We start from the raw sequence: 19,710 nt of genomic DNA, 5'->3' as shown, positions 1-19,710 counted from the left end.
ATATTGCCCAATCAGGATACCTGCTTTAGAGGGGTAAGGGTGGTAACTATGCCAATTAAGAAAGCTATTCGTAGCTGTTTTTTTACGGTACAGAGTTGTAGATATTCGACCATCCTGTAATCACAGGGTAATGTCCAGAAAGTTTAGATGTTTACCCCCGACCTCGCTTGTAAAATGTAGATTCAGTTCGTTCAGATTCAACAGTCGTACAAACTCATTAAAGTCGTCTACTGAATCTAGCCATACTATGAGCACATCATCAATGTAACGTTTCCAACAGTGTATTTGTGTCAAATATTGGACCAAACGCTCAATTTGGAGGTTACTTTCCCATGTGCCCAAGTATAGGTTTGCGCATGAGGGGGCACATGAGGTGCCCATTGTCGTACCCATAATCTGATGGTAAATCACGCCATTGAAAAGAAAGACATTTTTAGTAAATACAAAGCTCAAAATTTTACAGACAAAGTCTATGTACTCTGGAGAAAATTTAGACTGTAGCTGTAAAATAAGTCTAAGGTTCTCAATCCCTAGATTGCATGGGATAGAGCTATAGAGAGCTTCCACATCGAGACTACACAATAGTGCCTCTTTAGGTGCAGTGAAGCTCTCCATAAGTTGTAACATTTGTTTTGTATCCCTTACAAAAGAGGGGAGTACTGACACAAGTGGGCCCATTATCTTGTCAAGATATATGCTCATGTTTTGAGTTAAATTGCCTGTTGCAGAGACTATCAGTCGCCCAGCAGGGTCAGTCATGGACTTGTGAATTTTCGGGAGACTGTAAAAAGTGGATGTCATAGGATGCCTTGTAAACATAAATTCGAACTCGTCTTTTGTAATGAGTTTATTATCAAGTGCTTGAGACAGTAAACTTTTCACTTCGATAATGTATTCACTGGTGGGATCATTCTGTAAAGTTTGGTATGTCTTGGTATCGCTCAAAAGGCGATTAACCAGATATATATAGGGAGGACGGTCCATTAACTACATGTTACTGTGACGTTGTGGCTCTATCGCTCAAAAGGCGATTAACCATAGATATATAGGGAGGACGGTCCATTAACTACATGTTACTGTGACGTTGTAGCTCTATCGCTCAAAAGGCGATTAACCATAGATATATAAGGAGGACGGTCCATTAACTACATGTTACTGTGACGTTGTGGCTCTATCGCTCAAAAGGCGATTAACCATAGATATATAGGGAGGACGGTCCATTAACTACATGTTACTGTGACGTTGTAGCTCTATCGCTCAAAAGGCGATTAACCATAGATATATAGGGAGGACGGTCCATTAACTACATGTTACTGTGACGTTGTAGCTCTATCTTGTATCTCTTTTTTCACTTATTGTTTTATTGAGTTCTTATTTTATGCACATTAGATAATTTACGAGGAATAACCATCTATATCCAGAACTACACTATATCCTTAGGTGGATATTATACCGCAACGCTTTTAGATTGGAGCTTCAGAAAAGTTTAAGTGTAAATCCTATACTAATTTCCGCTCTATCAAAAGACCTACCGCACTATTAGTTCTTGTTCTCTCTTTTTGTATCGTTAATTAAGCTCCCAAGGTGCTCCACCCACCGTTCTGTTTTCCATACTAATCATAGCATACCAGGACCAACTCCAAAGGCTAGCCATTTTTGAGATGCTCTGATCCAGTTATCTAGCCGTCACTATTTGGCCCCTCACGTGCTTATTTTCCATGCTTCACACATGTAATTCAAGACAGGTGCCATTGAAACTAAACCAATTTTATGCATTACACGTCAGTGGTTTTAATGTTGTGGCTAATCAATATATTTAGATTATTAACACATCCTTGAGGATATGTTCTGCACAGAATTATGCAGGAATAAAAGAAATGTAAAGATAGACTGAATACAATTTCAGAAAGAAAGGAAAAAAAAAACAGTCTGGGTTCATGACAAAGTGTCTTTTTTGCAGCATGATATTTAGTCATTTCCTTAACAATAGGATAATGCAAAACAGAACGTAGTTATTTCTCAACATCAAGGTCAGGAGTTACATGTGTACACGTGCTGTGGAAGAAATCAAATGAAGGGAAAAAAAATATACAATATCAAGACCAGGCAATGAGTTTTCCAGCACACTCATATCAACATGTACATGATATATGGACCGTGATCTAGATACTTAGGTGAACACGCCAGTGGTGCTTAGCAGATGAGGAATGCAACAGCAAATCTCACCATAACGACTGTACAAATAGCTTTTCAATGATCTTCATCAAAAGGTCCTTCAGTTGCCTGCCAGTGAATGTTACCAACATTAAACAACAAGACTGTACACATAGATTTAGTACCACCGCCATACTTGCTCAGTCAAGAGGTCTTCTCATTCAATCATGGAATAACTCCCTGAAAACACACTTCCAGTTTAAGGTTCAAAACTATCTGCAGCATGAAGAATTGCGATACCAAAGGCTTAAATTTCCCCAATATTTTGTGTAGGTCCTAGTTTTTGACATGATAAAATATATTCACCCTGACTTGTGAAAACAGCAGAATCTGAAGCCATGCTTTCTGGCAAATGCAAGAACATGTATAGCATCTACAACACCGGTCTTAAAGCTTGGATTTATCACATACAAGATGGATTACACTACAGATACAGCAGCTGCCAACCTGTAGCTTTGAAGTGTTAAAAAAAAAAATCACCTCTTCATAGATCTTTGAGGATGACCACTGGACTCTTTGCACCATCTGATTGCCTCAGAATAACAAGATATTTCATTAAATCAAACTTCCACCTGTGAGATTTTATAGTTCGATCAAGAATTTGCACTGGATGATTAAATACAACCCTATGAAATATTCTTAATAAAATCAAACATTTTTGTGTGTTTCCAGAAAAAAAAAAAAAGTTAAACAGTTACCAATTAAACAAAATGGATCACTATACAGAAAATAAAAACGAACCACAAACTCACATATGCTGAATAAGGTAGCAAGTATTGCAGCAACCACACTGTAGAAACAAAAAGCAGTCATTAAACGTAATTTGCTAGTGTGGCATTTTGCACATTGCAGACAAGTAAGTGCTAACCAACTCCTGTTTTCATTAAAACCACAACAGTTGTTAAATCAAATAATCACCACCTGCATGATAAGCCAATACATATGACTTGTAACAGGTTACATGTTTCTTGGTTAAAAAAACAAAACCACCAACAGCACAACTTTGTTTCATCTGCTGTAAATAAGCAAATGTTAACCAGGACGGTGTAAATCTTTTAAGACGTTTCGCCTTAAAAGGTAAAGATGAAAAATGACATTTAGGGTGCATCCTGACAAGTTTGCAGTATATACATGAATTACAATGCAAACAGTAAATGTCAGGCCTATTCATTACTGACTGCAAACCACCCAGTTATATTTGTAGAACACCCGGCCCCGCCTCTGCTTCAATAAATCACAACGAAAGGGCCCTGCTGTATGAAGTTTGAGGCTCAAAAGTGTTTAAGCGGTTAAAATTGTAAGCGATCAATACATGGCGCTTTGCAAACTGGTAAACTGAGGCATATCTTCAATAAAACCAAAATAAGCAACATTTCAGATGTAGGTTTAAAAAAACAAAACAAAAAAAAAAACAGGATATTTACAGGGCTGGTTAGACTGGCTAACAATTGCAAGTAAACATTTATTTAGTTAGGAGTGCTCTTACATAGGGATTGACTAATGTTTATGTAATTTAAAGGGACACTCCAGCCTGCAGTCGGCTTTTTTTTTTTTTTTTTTTTTTTTTTTTAAATGGAACAATCTCATGTGAGCAACCAGATAGCTAATAAAAGTTGGATATTTGTTCTGCAAAAAAATTATATAAAATGAAAAAATAAAAGTAATGACATGAGGTACAACATGAAAATTATATTAATCCCTGGACATCACCAGTAAAAGTGTAACAAGTATGCATGACTTTTTATATTAAAGGAACACTATAGTGTTAGAAATACAAAGCCTTCCTAGTCAATAGAATACACACACACTCCAATTCGCAGTTTATACTTTTTTGCTGACATAAGTTACGGACACTCTCAGCCAATGACCGATCTAAAAACTTACACAAAATGGCCATAGGTAAAGTGAAATCCAGTTCAGCTTTACAGAGTAGACCAGAAGCATAACAGATGTTCAATGGTTTGAACACAGCCATTACAGCAGTCTATAGTGCTTGAGGTGACTCTTTATAAAGTATACAGACATCCTATTTCTGCACACCAAATTTATTCCTCTAAAGTTAGAGGAATACATTTTAGAGCTGAATTCCAAAATAAAAAATTATGGGAATTCAGCTGTAAATACAAGACAAAAGGTATCATAGCAAAACACAGTTTAGTAAATAAACTTAAGCAACCAAGACTGCTATAAGTATCTCCAGCTATAGAAGCCAAGTACTAGTGTATTTTTATACACATTTTTACACAAATGTATGAGTGCTGGAAGAGTTTAATATACTAGTGTTTATCTCAATAACCCTAGCAAGGCCACAGAGATGGTAGAAGGGTATCAACAAAGCACAAACACTTCCACTTATAGAGAGGGGAGGGCAAAAAAAAAAAGTCAGTCATTCTTCACAAGTCATGACACCATACTCCTCAATTACCCTTACTCATATCCTCCCTGTCACTGCAAGCTGTACCTAACACAGCTAAAACCAGCAGCAGCTCCCACATACAATAAGCAACGCCCTTCAAGGCCATTTCCCCTCTGCACTCCTTTCACGTAAAAGGAACATTCTTTGTTTCTCACTATAATGCAGTATGGAGGTATTACTGAACACCAAGTACACCAGGTCCTCATTTTACATTCTGTGATTGCCATTTACGGTGCTATATGGGGCATTACAACAGAAATCACTTTTTATGCCTTGCTCAAGTGTATTGTTGTTGGGACACTTCTTTTTCCATTTTTAACGAATAAAGTGTCTTGACTGCAACGGTTTTAGCAAAAGCAAAAAACCAAAAACAAAACAATGCCAATTTTGTATTAAATGTTTTCACGTGAATTCAGTAACACTGTTACAGTCAATGACACCATTTCGGCTTTGCCTTTACATGGTTTTTGGGTTATTTCTTTCTTCACGGGGGATTAGGGGTTAAATATATATATTGCTAGAATGTATCTTCTGGGTTGTTGGGGGGGAAAAAAAAGTCAGTTTATATATTGGGGTGTATAAAGTGTCAGAGGACATCAACAAAAACTGGGAATGATCCAGGGGAGATCTGCAATATATCTTTTCCAGACTAAGATTGCCTGAAAAGGTCATCACAGATCCTCCTGGACTTTTCCCAATCTTGCATTTTTAAAAGATGCACAAAAGGTAGCAAGTTGAGAGAACGTAACTTCTACTCGTTATTTTATTTTTTATGAAACATTAACTGCCTATGTACACTGACATTTATTTTTAGGGCCACAAAAAAAAAAAAAAAAAAAAAAGGAACATCATACTGCAGGACGTGATATGAATGCAGGAAAGCAGTGAGCAATTTGCAAAAATCCCTGGAAAGAAAGAAGTTTAACATATAAGCAATAAAATAAACACCAAATCCTTGTTTATATTTGTATATAAACCAAAACACAGTTCTGTTTTAAGCATAAAAATATAAGTTAAAAATAGTTGAACCATCAGAGATTTGTGTTTGTACTAAAGACCTTTTACTGTACTTTCAAAGATACTAGGACCAATGTGGTAGGCATTACCTCTCCACACCAGCAGATGGAAGCATTACACAGGGATTCTAAAACGTCACCTTTAAGAAAACTAAAATAAATAAATGTGAAGTATACACCAAAGGGATAATGCAAAATCACAAATTAAAAAAGCCAAAATCTGTTGAAATTGCCATTGCTGTACTTTCCTCCATATATAAAACAAAAACAAAATTATTGTAGTTGGTCAGCTATTAGAATTTATGGTTTATATTCTTCAAAATTATAATCTTTGGAAAATTAAAAGCTGAAGAAAAATAAAGTCCCAACATTTTAGTTTTTAGAATAAGGTGAAGAGCTTGCATTTTCTTTTCCTCTGAATACAGATACTGTAAAGCCTATGAATGCCATCAATTTATTTATGACTGCACAGAAGTTGGCAAGAAAACCGCAACAGACCAAAGTATGAGGTTTCAAAATGGCGGCAGGGTGGATGTTCCAACTCTGGCTAGCATCCATTTTGGTAATACAAAGTCAGAGTAATATTCATATCAAACAGAACAATGTAAACTTGCTTACTTTAACAATACATTTGTTTTTATTTTTTTGTAACACTGCTGTATTTTAAGAATAAAGGGTTGATAAATCATCTTTTACTCATCTTCAAGCACAGGGGCTATTATCAAATATATAATTTGCATTAGTGCCATCAATGAACTGCAACTACACAAATTCTGTCTACTGAATGTATTTGGTGGACCTCTAATTAAATGGAAAATTACAAATGCAGTAAAATGGGGATTGCTCAAGGATAGAAGGCTTGCTTTACTTGCATTTGGCAAAATCATTCCATGGCATTAAGACAATGTACCAAAAAAGTCTGCATTTCTGTGCGTTTCGAATTTGGAGGCACAAATTTGTAAACCTCAGATTATATACTGTATTGGAAAACTATTGAAAAATTACTACAATACAATATACCTGTATTGTTTGATGCAATTCACTCAGTGACCCGTTCAAGTGTATCTTTTCCATAACATATACGGTAAGTAAAACCTCTACAGGACTCAACGTTAACCAAGGAAACAAATGTACCTCTAAATCCTGTGCTGGTGTTAAGAGCCACTGATTGGTGTTAAGTGCCTCTTTATATATGTATATGTTACAGAAAGACCTATTGTGTAAGATACTAGGAACTAAATCCATAAGAATGAGGATAACTTCCTGACTAAAGTATATGGAGGGTTTTCATTTAAATGCAACATTCATGAAAAGTTGGAAGTGCTTGAGGATAGATTTCTCGCACCACAATAAGCCCCATTTATTCCTCATTACATCACTCATACCAAAGCCTCTGAAATACTTGAACCAAACACATTTGTGAAGGCATTTAGGCATGGCCTAAATGGCTGTAAATATTTCTAAGATCAATAAAGAGATCATAAAACTGAAAATACTTGTAAGTTAGAATGAATTTTAATTACACATTCCTTTTTCAAATGTCACTAAGAAAACAAAATGTTCCACTGCTATACTGAAGAAACCAATAATAAAAAAAAAATAAAAAAAATAAAAAAAAAAACACACCTCAATTCTGCTCACAATGTCTGCATCATGGGGCAATCATAATCACTAAAAGCTCATGTAGTGTTTTTTATGGAGTCACCCCCTCATTCTGGATAAAGCGATTTAAGCGGTTGGATCAAAACTGCTGGTCTCCAATGCATGTTTGGGACCTTAGTATGTCAAAACACTTTAAAATGGATTGAACGAGAAAAATAAAAGTATTTCCAAAGCCTAATAGAATCAGAAATCACTGCATAGGCATGTATAAAAGAAACTGAAATAATTGGAGACACCCTCAGGGGTGCTGAAGGGGTTAAAACCCCTTCAGTTACTCACCTTACTCACCAGGTTGGACAGGCCTGCTTTAAAGGTATCCAAACAAACAGTTCAGAAACATGGGATCAGTAAAGCGAAGAAAGATCTGCTTCAGTTGTCATAGGGATATGATAAAGATATACATTTAAAATAAATATCTTCAAGAAGGGGGCATATTTTTGCTGGTATGGGAAAAAAAAAATAAAAAATAAAAATCCACAATTCCATGAGTCCTCAATTCCAAGCATTGTTTTTAATTTAACTCTATTGCTGCAACTGTTTCCTCTGTAGCTCTTCACACTAAATTCATCAGATATCTCCATCTCCACCCCCCCCCCCTTTTTTTTTTAAAGGACCCGCTCTAAACCAAGTGAAACAATATAAACTATTCATAATATCAGATATTTAGGGAATACATTAAATAATTGCTCAAAATTAAAAGTTTTTTCAGTTTTCTCCATACAGCTCCAAGTTCTCTCCTTAGCTTTTCCAAGATCGTAACACAAGTATAATGCTCTATTGATTCCACAGGAAATGGACTTTTAAAAGGTAAACACATTTTTCTGGACAAAAATGATAAAAATTTAATCTGTTAGGTCGTACAGCTCTGAACCTGCTTACATGTCTTGGGAAGTTATTTTCTCACGAATAAGTAACATGACAGCATGCGTTTACATTGAACAATCAAAATATATTTTACATTCATAATACACTTCATCCTCCATACTAATCTAAACAGATACATGTAGAATCACTGTTCTTAATAACTACTAGAAGGATGATCTCATCCTAGTGTAGACCGTTGCAGAACTGTTACTATATAAATAAAATCATAATAAGCCTGACCAAAAATATGTGATCCTAGTTTCTGCCTTAATTACCTGTTGCTTGCAGCCAAATGGATGTGTCACATGAGTCCACAAATCAAAACATAGATCACGAGTTTCTCCAGTGAGACACTACTAGAAGTCTGTGTTATACACACACCTAACAGTTTAGAGTTAATCCAAGTCATACAAAATATGCTTCCCCTCCCTGTAAATTCTATTGAAAGATATGTCGGATTATTTACTAAACTAGTAGTATGTTCAAGGGAATTGCAACGTTTAACACTCCTCAAACCCACTTTTGCACTTCCAGTTCACAAAACTGCGATGGGGGCATGACACTGAACAGTATGAAAAACACAAAAAAAAAAAAACACCCACACACCCCACAACCTCTAGATCAGTGATCCCCAACCCAGTCCTCAGGGACCTCCAACAGTCCAGGTTTTGTCAGTATTGATACCGGAGAAACTGACGGAAGCGAAGCACAGAGAGATGGACACAGGTTTCTTCAGGAAGGAAGAGATTCTTTATTGGATCACCGATCGGGACTCAGAGGGACTAATGTCACCAAAATACAGCAAGTTCTGAGCCCCGGACAATAGTGCAGGCTCCTTATATAGGCATATAACTCCTCCCATATTAAGCTCCACCCGCACATTCTCTTGACCAATCAACACAAATAAGAATTAACTTCCTGCTTGACCGCATGGCCTGTCCAGCACAATGGAGGAGGGGAATACTACATCCTGTATTCTTGCACATGCTCCTTACACTACTGATCGTATCTTGCCTCGTGCAACCAACTGATCGATACGTCAGCATATGCACGTACACATGCCACGTGGTAATCTCGGCCTACTAAATTTATTTTTACCGAGATTCCACCACAGTATCTCCATTGGAATAAAACCGGGAAATACATAAATCCTGGACTGTTGGTGGTGCCCGAGGACTGGGTTGGGGAGCACTGCTTAGATCAACCAACCTAACCTTTGCAATGCTTTATAACAGGCTTCCCCAAACTCTGGCCCTCCAGATGTTGCTGAACTGCAACTCCCATGATTCTCAACCTATGTCATTCATAGAATCATGGGAGTTGTAGTTCAGAAACATCTGGAGGGCCAGAGTTTGGGGAAGCCTGCTTTATAAGGTTCCCAATGGCCAAGTTCGGTTTGAATTTTGTGAATAGTTGGCCAATGCGGCCAGCAGGTCCCTGCTAAACATTGACGAATAATCAGAGAACTCAGTTTTAGAATTAGCACCTATGTTAGAAAAGTAAGAGACTGCAGTATCCCAATAATTATGCAAAACGACATACAGGTATATAAATCTGTATGTTTGAAGTGCTAGGTTGCTCTAGCAATAGAACTGGAAGGGGGCTTAAAAGGGACACTATAGTAACCAGAACTACAGCTTAATGTAGTAGTTTTTGTGATTAAATTCAGTTCCTGCAGGCATTTTGCTGTAAACACTGTCTTTTTAGAGAAAAGGCATTGTTTACATTGCTGCCTAGGGACACCTCCAGTGGCAGACACTCAGATTGCCACTAGAAGGAGTGCTTCCTGGGTGTGCAGCACGGACGTTAGAAATGCTGAACTTTCCCCACAGAGATGCATTGATTCACACCTCTTTTGTCCTCTGCACCAATCACCTGACAGCACTGTCTCTAGAAGGCAGTTCTCTGCCACGGTGTAACGCCCCTTTAATGAATAGCTTCCAATCAAGTTGTGACTCAGATATACTATACTTCCACCTAAGTGTAGATGTGAAACGCACAGAGAGCCCTCTTAGGCATTTACCTAACAACCCTTTCCAGCAGGCACAGGGTTCTATTTTGGAATGGTTTTTTTGTGGTATGTTTACCTATTAATAAGGCTTACCTGCTATACTTCATGAAATAAAGATGCACTAATTACAATTTAACTTGTGGATATTACATGAATGATAGTGAGTGCCCATCTTTTGGAGTAATGTGGTGACATTTTCAAATAGGATCAGTCCAGCACCAGTGAAAAGTTCATGCATTACGTTCCTCTCCCTGTGAGATATTCCAGGTATTAATCATTACCAATTCACACTTTATTTAAGTGATTATCCCAACAAAATATCAATGGTGATAACGATAGAGGTATTTGTTTCCATTCTGTTTTTTCTTGTTTTTGTTTTGTTTCAGCAACATGCATTACCTTCTGGCACTTAAATCAATTGTCCGTTTTATGAATTGAACACCCATTTCTCCAAGTTTGGATGGTGGGTTTATTATGTTATTTATATTGCAGGAACAAATTCCACAGTGCTTTACAGTGGGTGGACGAACAAACATGTAGTTGTAACGAGGTAAGTTGGATACACAGGAACAGAGGGGTTATGGGCCCTGGTCAATGAGCTTACATGCTAGATGGAGTGGGGTAAAGGGACACAAAAGGTAAGGATAGTATTAGACTAATGACCGTTGCAAGAGAGGAATCAGTCAGGAGCTATTAACAGTTTAATTGATATGATTTTATGAAGAAGTGGGTATTTAATGATTTTTTTTTTTTTTAAGGAGTGGAGACTGGGTGAGCATCTAACAGAGGAGGGAAGTGAGTTCCACAGAAACGGTGCAAACCTGGAGAAGTATTGAAGGCGCGCATCAGAGGTGGGAGTACAGACAGAAGATAAACGCAAGTCTTCAGCAGATCATAAGGGCCTAGACAGGACATACTTGTGTATTAGGCAGGATAGATAGATGGGAGCAGAATTATGTAAAGATTTGAAAGCAAGAACCAGAATTTTAATTTTAAATTGAGCCCTATATCATACAAAAAGCCAATGTAGGGACTGACAGAAGGGTGAGGCATGGGAGGTGCGGGCGGACAGGAAGATGAGCCTCACTCATTATAGACTGTAACAGTGCAAGTTGGGAGCACGTAAGACCACTGAGAAGCGGATTACAGTAGTCCAGGTGAGAAAGGACAGTGGAATGGACCAGAACCTTAGTCGCATCTGGCATTAAGTAGGGTCGGATGCGCGCAATGTTTTTGAGATGGAAGCGACAGGATTTGTCGATAGAACTGAACAGGAGGCGTGAAGGAGAGGTCGGATTATGTAAATATATATCTTAAAGATACCCATTTGGCTCTGTTAACTATATGAGGTCACATGATCATTGGTCATATTATTACTATATTTACCATTTACCATTTCACTAAACCAAACATTTAATCTGTCCAAACTTACAAATAAACCTCCATGTTATTTGTGTCCAGTCATAAAAAAAAACAAAAAAAACACAAAAAAAACAAACACAATTTATATGAAGGGTATGCATGTATCCATCATACAGAGTAGGCGTATGTATTAATTTTAGCCACTCCATGCACAGATTTATACTTTGCATAAAATTACTCATCAGTTCAATAGGGGTGGTTAACTAAGCAGTGAGAAGTTCCTGCATGAAAACAGGAACATAAAGTCCCTCTTCCTGCGGGATGCTCCAGTTAATTACTTCATCGTTCTCTATTCACATTTAATAAATAGCTAGCATTGTATACCTTAACAGTATATCTGAAGTTAAGTATCATAAGGGCGTCTTTAATGTTTGGTTTTAGTAACTAGAAGAGACCCACCTTATCCTTGACACCATATTGGATCTTTTATGTACCTAGTAAAGGAATACAGGTCTCCTGTTTCCTTGGGCCAAGTATCATTTCCCAATAAACATTATGTTGAACAAATCAAACAGTTTTATGTTTAATCTAGAATAAAATATTTATATGAAAAGCCTTCATTTAGGCCTGCTGGACTTACAGGTTTTCAAAAGGTAGATCAAACACACTCTCTGCCTTAATCTAGATCTCCTTTTTCTGTCCTAAATCTTAGGTGTCCATTAAGTTTTAAATGGACAAAAAAATTCCAACTTATATTTGTCTACAACTACAAGTCAGATGGTATACAACTCCACTCGTTCTGCGATTAAAAGAGGCTTTAACTGGAAATGTATTTTTTTTTTACACGTATATAGTTGCATGCAACACATCTTCCGCATTGATATTAGACTGAATGTCTTTTCGGTGGTTGAAAATGACTAGGGACCAAGAGGTCACGTTTTCACAACTGTCCAGCTTGAACCAGCATGGGGAGGCCTGCACTCTAACAAGCATTTGTTTTAGTTCTAACTTGCTTCTTCTGCCCAAATCCATGAGTAGTTTTTGGTAAAGTCCAATGAGACCTTACCTGCTAAAAAATATTCCACCACAGTGCTGCAGACTGACATGTTTTGGTGCTTAAACCAACTTTTCTAGAAAAATTGAATATACCGGTACTTCTTGAAACTGACTGCAGATTCCCTTTTTGTATCAGGTTTTTTTACTCACCACAAACTACCACAATTACTTTGCTAAATGAATCACCTTATTATTTCTCCTCCATTCCTTCCTTTAAGTTTTGGAGTCTTTTAAAAAGGGATAAAAAAATGGCACTCCCACTGAGAACTGACCTGTCTATAGCAAGTGGTGATGTAAAATTCACAACAGGGCAGCAACTGGACTGCCATGGTCTATAACTCTCTGCATTTTGTAGCACAATAACCAGCTGTTAACAGATGTAGATGTGTGTTTGAGAAGCCAAACATGCCTGTCACAATACATAAAACAAACAAAAAAAAAAAAAAACAAGCATGTCTGAAACTTAACACCAACTTTGTTCAGGAAGGTGTCTGTACCCTATTTTCAGAAGCCAACCATGATAAGTTATCAGGCTCATTTTTTTACCCGTACGTTCAGGTAGCGTCTGACAGAAAAAAAAGTCTAGAATTCGACACAAAATAAAACAAAAAACAAAATAAAACCTTAAAAATGTGAGACCACTACCTACCTGACTTGGGAAAAACCAACGACCATTCATACAGGAAAGGTAGATCTTGATCAAGTGTTTTTTTTTATACACAAAATGCTTTTATTGCTGACTGTTAATCACAATTATGAGGGAGCTTGTCACTATCTAGTGTGTATAAAATAAACTATTTAACAAAAATGGAATACATGTTTGACATTCAAGGAGCAAGCAGTGCTTAATCACTGTGGCAACTAGTATTTCATAATTTACTACTACAGGAAAGAAGTAGATTCTAATCCTGTCTGTAGGAAGTGAAGCCTATTCAAATGAGAATATCAGGAATGACAAGAAAATACTCCAGAGGCATTTAAAGGGACTATGTTCACCAATAAAGATTTACAAAAAGTAATTTGAAAAATATATTGCATCCCATTAAAAAAAAAAAAAAAAAAAAAAAAAAAAAAAAAAAAGGTATATATATATATATATATATATATATATATATATATATATATATATATATATATATATATATATATATATATATATATTTTACATTCATTCTCTTTTACACACACGGTTTCCCCTGAAGTAAACAGGTTTGTTTTTAAAACAGAAGGACCTCGATGAAAAAAAAAAATCACCAACCAACCTTGGAAAAGTGAGGTTTTTTTTTATTCATGAAACAGACAATGGTTTTAAACGCCAGAAGGTAATGCATCTTACTGAAACAAAAAAACATACTGAAGAAAAACAAACAAACAAACAAAAAAAACCTTTAGGCAGCAGCATAAAAGCGGTGTCAGGTCTACCGTTTCCATATATTTTCCCACTGGCAACCAAGAATAAGAGGGCATTACAGAACAGAGAAACCACAATAAAAAGATTAGGATCTAAGAATTCAATCATTCTTTCCTGAACCACATTTATCCTGAAGATACGGAAATTAAAATAACCAACAAAGATACATTTGAGGAAAAATGTGGTATCCCACAAAGTAAAAATGCACTCCAATTAATATACGTGATAACCCCAACTGAAAAGGATAGCCATCTTGTAACAACGCAGAACAATTTACATTGCTAAAGAGTCAGATTAATATATTTGTGGGTTAAATTGGGAATGATTGCCAATAACCCAAAATAAACCTCTAGTCTTGGAATTGAATGAAATAAAAGAGCTCCCAGTGATGGACTCTTTATTGTGCAAGATGCAATTTGTTTGTAAATACTTACATATACCTCACATTTATTTTGTTTCTGAATAAAATTGATGCTTTTCTAAATCTGGTCAACTAATACGGTTGACTTATTTTCTCATCATGCATTTCTCAATTCATACCATTGGGAAATATAAAAGAAGCAAATTAAAACCAATGTGACTAAACACAATGGTCAGTCAAATAACAGAAAAGGGCATTCAAAACATTTAAAAACCAGAGGGGTCGATTTTGTGTACACACACACACACACTAAAACAAAAGTGCTTTGTTTTTTTTATTGCCTAAAGGTTAAGAGTAAAAGTGTTAGTCCATTAGAGATGGAGACGAGCGAGTTAATCAAGGAGGATTAACAAAAGACAGAAATTCTAAATAATTTTTCTCAGCATACATGGAAGAAAAGTCTATGGCTGTAGATTGGCAAATCCCGGTTATAAAAGTATTACAGCAAACAGGCAATTAGTTAACATATAATGAAGATTGGTATTCACCCACATGCACTTGGGCAGCTTAGTGTAGCACAGTTTTTAATTTTTCAGAATTTTCTTTCAGGAATTCTACCAGAGGATTAGAGAAAAGAAGACGTGGTGACTATTTAAAAATTAAAAAAAAAAAAAAGTTCAAAAGCTGAACCTGGAAAATATAGACCTGTGAGCTTAACATCTGTGGTTGGATTGATAAGGGCTTAATATTCAAATGTTAATTTTGAACAAGATTAGCAGGAATAAACATGGCTTTACGAAAGACACGCCTAACTGACGTTATATGAAGAAGTTAGAATAAATATTGATCATGGCAATCCAGTAGATGTGATCTACTTGGATTTTGCCAAGGCATTTGATAAAGTTTCACGTAATACTGAAATCAGTTGGTTTAGATGAAAAACTGTTCTTGAAAACACTGGGTTAAGCATAGACTGCTGAGAGTAGTTTTAAATCTAAACTTTTAAAATTGGACAAAAGTGATAAGTGAAGAGATTCAGTGTTCTGTCCTGGTTCCATTTCTGCTTACCGTAATTTGTTTATAAATAACCTTGAAGGTATTTGCAGGCTAGTGGCAGAAGAGATTTTTTTGTGGCATAATTGGAAATGGCTTCTTTTGGATCAACAGCATAAAAGAATGGGCTTGGGAGCTGAACTACCTATAGACAACTATGTAACAACCTACACAACCTTCTTATGACGGATTCCACTTCTGGAAACAGAGTGGAGCACTGTATTTTGGTCTTGGGGACAAACTTTATCGAATTGTTAACATGTACAAATATATTAACCCTTACAGTAAACTTGGATGGGTTATCTGCTCTCACTTTCAAATAGACTACAAAAGGAAAAGAAGAACTACCGTAGTGGGAGATTTTTTTTTTTTCCTCCATGCACATACAGTTTACACCTTTTTAAAACATGAAATGCATATAAAATCTTCAAATTGCTCTGCCTTTTGTAGATTCAGTAAAAGTCAGTACTTCTGGCGAATGCATCCATTTGTATTTATTCCTGCTTATGAACTGGCTTCCATCTCTCCAGACGCAAAGGGATAAGTTACATAGCAACCTTAATGGTTATGCTTAAAATAAAAACTTCCCAGGAGGAAGCATAACACACACAAAGTCTATGTCAATTTATCTGCTACTGGCAAGATATTTTCTTTATTAAAAGAAAAATCATTTATGTCGAACTAAAAATATAAACCTGTGCAAAGTATTGTTAAATGCCACATTATGAGAAATTTATAATAAAAAGTCCAAACTAGTAATTTATTTTGTTAAATGGTTGGACTTAGTAAAAAAAATAAAATAATATATGTGGATTCTAATATTTACGTTAAAGCCCAATGGGAAACTTGATTTAGTTGGGAATTCCCTCTGGTCTTGTAGATTCCACTGAACAGGCTGAATGCAAATTATGATTATCTATTTACAGGAAGTTCACAGATTATCCCTGCTCTAAGCAAAAAGGCTTGTTAAAATAGGTGGTTTTACCTAGAAGCACCACGTGCAGTGGTTTGGTCCACAGCAGCTAGCCATAATAAGGATCGTAAATTTCTTAGGGTAATACACGTATTCATATCTCTTAACAATTGCCACGTTCTGAAAAGGCTCATTTAGAAAGACTTCCTTTAGTCACCATGACTACTTCAGTGATTTGAAGTTAGTAGTGTCTAAATCTGCAGGTGTTTTGCTCTTTGCTGCCAGAGGTGTAACCCCACCAATGGTAGCACCATTAACCAGCCCATAGCAAGAGTTCCTGACTGGCTATGGTCAATTATATGCATATTTTATACGCAGCTGCTCATTCATTGGCTGAGAGCACCCAGTTGACCCTCTTGGTCAATGAATGAGCAGCAGGATTAGTATGCGGCTTCAGCAACTCTGCATAAGTCAGATGTCATTAACCTGCCTTCAGAGACCAGGTGCCCGGTGTTGTCCCAGGTAGGAAAGCAAACCACTGCTAAATAGCTTAACCTAGTCACTGGGGATTAGCACCAAGCTACCCCCTCAGTGGCTGTGATGCTTGGAGTAACCATTTAATTGATTGATAAATGTAGGAACTATTAGCTATTTTTATGGTTTAATTTTCCTGGTTGCAAATGTCTAAAAAGTTTCCAAACTTTGATGTTGGTCCAAATATAAACGGGAAGCAAAATAAATAAATGAAAATTACAAACAGCCAAAATGAAAAAATATCCAAACCTCAGATTTAGAAAGTATTGTGGTTTGGGTTTTAAAAAACAAAACCAAAACAAACAAAAAAAAACAAAAAACTGTAGATAGGTAGGATAACCTACCTACAAACCGATGTTCCTTAATTTAAAAATATTACTTTTACATTTTTATATGCACAAATTTTAAATAAACACAAAACTTACACTGCCCATGCAAAAATTACATTACGTACTGTATGAATGTATTGTAAGTGATTAAATAATTTTAACTTTTACAAGAAAACCGCCCAATGAAAATTCCTCCATAAAAAATTTAAATAAAAACTCAATCAATACAAGATATAAAATATGCAAGACACACCCCATGTGATCAGCCAATGCATTTGCAGTTTAGAGTAAAATTAGTAAAGTGCATCTTATGTACCACAACCAAAATTTATTTGATAACAGCTTCACACAGCATAGCTGCTTAGCTGCAAAAACAACAGCTTGTGAATTAAGCGTTCAGACTCCTGATATTTCGCAAGTCCTGAGTAAAATTCAGTGAATTTCTTCAAAATTCATGTATTTAATTAACGGTTATAGAGGAGCTTTTCAAAAAGGGAAATTAATCTTACCTTTCTGAATTCCTGGTTCTCTCATTGGGCCTTAGAATAAGTTGCTAACACAGTCGACGTTCACATAGTGTTAATCCCACTTATTTCATTTACGATATTCCCTGCTCCCTTGACTGCTCTAATCCAATTCCAGTTCTTCCAAAGCAAAATAGCAATACTGTAGATCTAAAAAGACTAGAGAAAAAAAAAGTTGTACACAATTAGAAATGCAGCTCCCTACACAGATACCCCAGATGTCAAGGTTTAAAGGATTGGCAATTGAGGTTTCTGGACCAAAAGATGAATAGTCAGTCAATGGATAACTTTAACTTCGATGAGTGGCCAATGTGCCATAAAATGTGAGCAATGAGAGAGATGTTCATCCAAGTGGTGAAAGCACAAAACCGAATGTCATTTAAACTTCAAAACTCTGCTTGTGAATGGATAAAGGACACAGCTCATCCTGGTTCCTGGAAATAATTTAAAAAAATAAAAATATATAGGGGGGAAAAAAAACCCTCCTTATGGAAAATATATTTAGACTGCAATTTCCCCTTACTGTCCCGTAAGTGGTAAAAATGCAGTGGGTAAGTTAATATTTTTAATTTTATTTTCTAAATCCAAATTTTAGGTGAAAAAGGAATGCAAAGCTATATTCTGTAACCATGCCAATAGCATGGAGGAATTTAAAGTTTGCAAATAGGGTATTTAAAAGTTTGTCAAGTTTGTCTTATACATTTTTATTCTAACTGCTTGTAATATATAAAAATTGGCAATAAAACTAAATGGCATTGTATTTTTGAACAGCCTTAGAAAAAAAAAGTATTCCAGTTATCTAAACTGTTTACTTTAATTTCCTCTGAAATCCACGTTTAGGCAGTTAACAGTAGTTTATTCAGCAAATTAACTGCTACTTTAAAAATATATTAAACTGTATTATATCAAAATTTCCTACAAAAGCAATGTACATTATTACATTGTTATAAACTACAAATTATAAAACCATCTAGTAGAAAGGTGAAAATAGCCCTTTTTACTTAGAAAAGTATCTTCTCTGAATGATTTTTGGTTTAAGAGTGCTCAAAAAAATAAAAACAAATACACTCTAAAATTTGGTGTTTTGTATTAAATATTTGGACTATTTTAAATACTTTTTTTCTGAAATGGCTCTGAGCACAGAGCACAACCATGCCAAGAATGTATAGATAAATCATTTTGTTCAAAACATTATAAAAAAAAAGTTACAAAATGTATAGAGTATAGGAAGTTAAATTAATACATTGCTACCAAAATGGTAATTTTTTTTTTTTGGGGTGGGGGGTGGGGAGGGAATTAAAATATATGTATCTTTCTATTCTTAAGCAAGATGGTTATCGAAAGGCTAACAACACTCTAAACAAATATATAAATTCTTTCCACATCTGGCTTCAAACCATAACATTCTCTAATTGAATACAGAGAAATGTTCTGCAAAGGCAAGCCTCCAGTTCTCTTCTTAAAATCGTTTCCGCTGTAATGAAACGTCAAGCTGAGGAATCCATCTTGGAAGCACACGCATGCAGATAGCAGGCATCTCTTTGGATGCAAACTTCTTTTTCATTCAATCTTCAGAGACTAATTGTGTTCACCCCATGCATCTTCTAGAAAATTTCATAAATCTGAATGGTCTCACTGATAACTAGATCCAGCTTCAAAATTTTCTAACTTGAGGGATAACAAGTCAAAATATAGAGAATAGATGAAGGCCTTCACGCATTCCATTGGTTAGGTTACATTCCAGTTTCTGAAACCCTATATGAAAAGTTCTATTTTCCATTATTTTAATGTTCCAATATATGTAGTAGAAGAAAGAATTTAATTTATATAGATTTATATAAATTAAAATATACATAATTCAAAAACCTTTAGGAGGACTAGAATTGGATTTGAGCATTGAAGGGAGCAAGAAATAACCTAAAAAGAAAAACCAGAATTATTTGAGCTAAATATGCAGTTACAAGTTGCTACAGCACACCTAGCA

At 35.8% G+C, this 19,710-nt stretch overlaps 1 protein-coding gene across 3 annotated transcripts in view; it reads right to left on the bottom strand.

The window, feature by feature from the left end:
- The window catches only part of TSC22D2 (TSC22 domain family member 2), a 61,631-nt gene that overhangs the window by 27,520 nt on the left and 14,401 nt on the right, over nucleotides 1-19,710 (bottom strand). Inside the window, exon 2 of one of the 3 annotated variants that reach the window (XR_010086588.1) lies at nucleotides 17,712-17,885. The exons of the other annotated variants lie outside the window; for them this stretch is intronic. The gene's annotated coding sequence lies outside the window, so the exon portion shown is untranslated. The remainder of the gene's footprint in view (nucleotides 1-17,711; nucleotides 17,886-19,710) is intronic. 3 annotated transcript variants of the gene reach the window in all.

Source organism: Pelobates fuscus, chromosome 2 (assembly GCF_036172605.1).
Source record: "Pelobates fuscus isolate aPelFus1 chromosome 2, aPelFus1.pri, whole genome shotgun sequence".
NCBI lineage: Eukaryota > Metazoa > Chordata > Amphibia > Anura > Pelobatidae > Pelobates > Pelobates fuscus.
The sequence above is the reverse complement of the archived record's forward strand: the minus strand, read 5'-3'. Positions and strand labels throughout refer to the sequence as shown.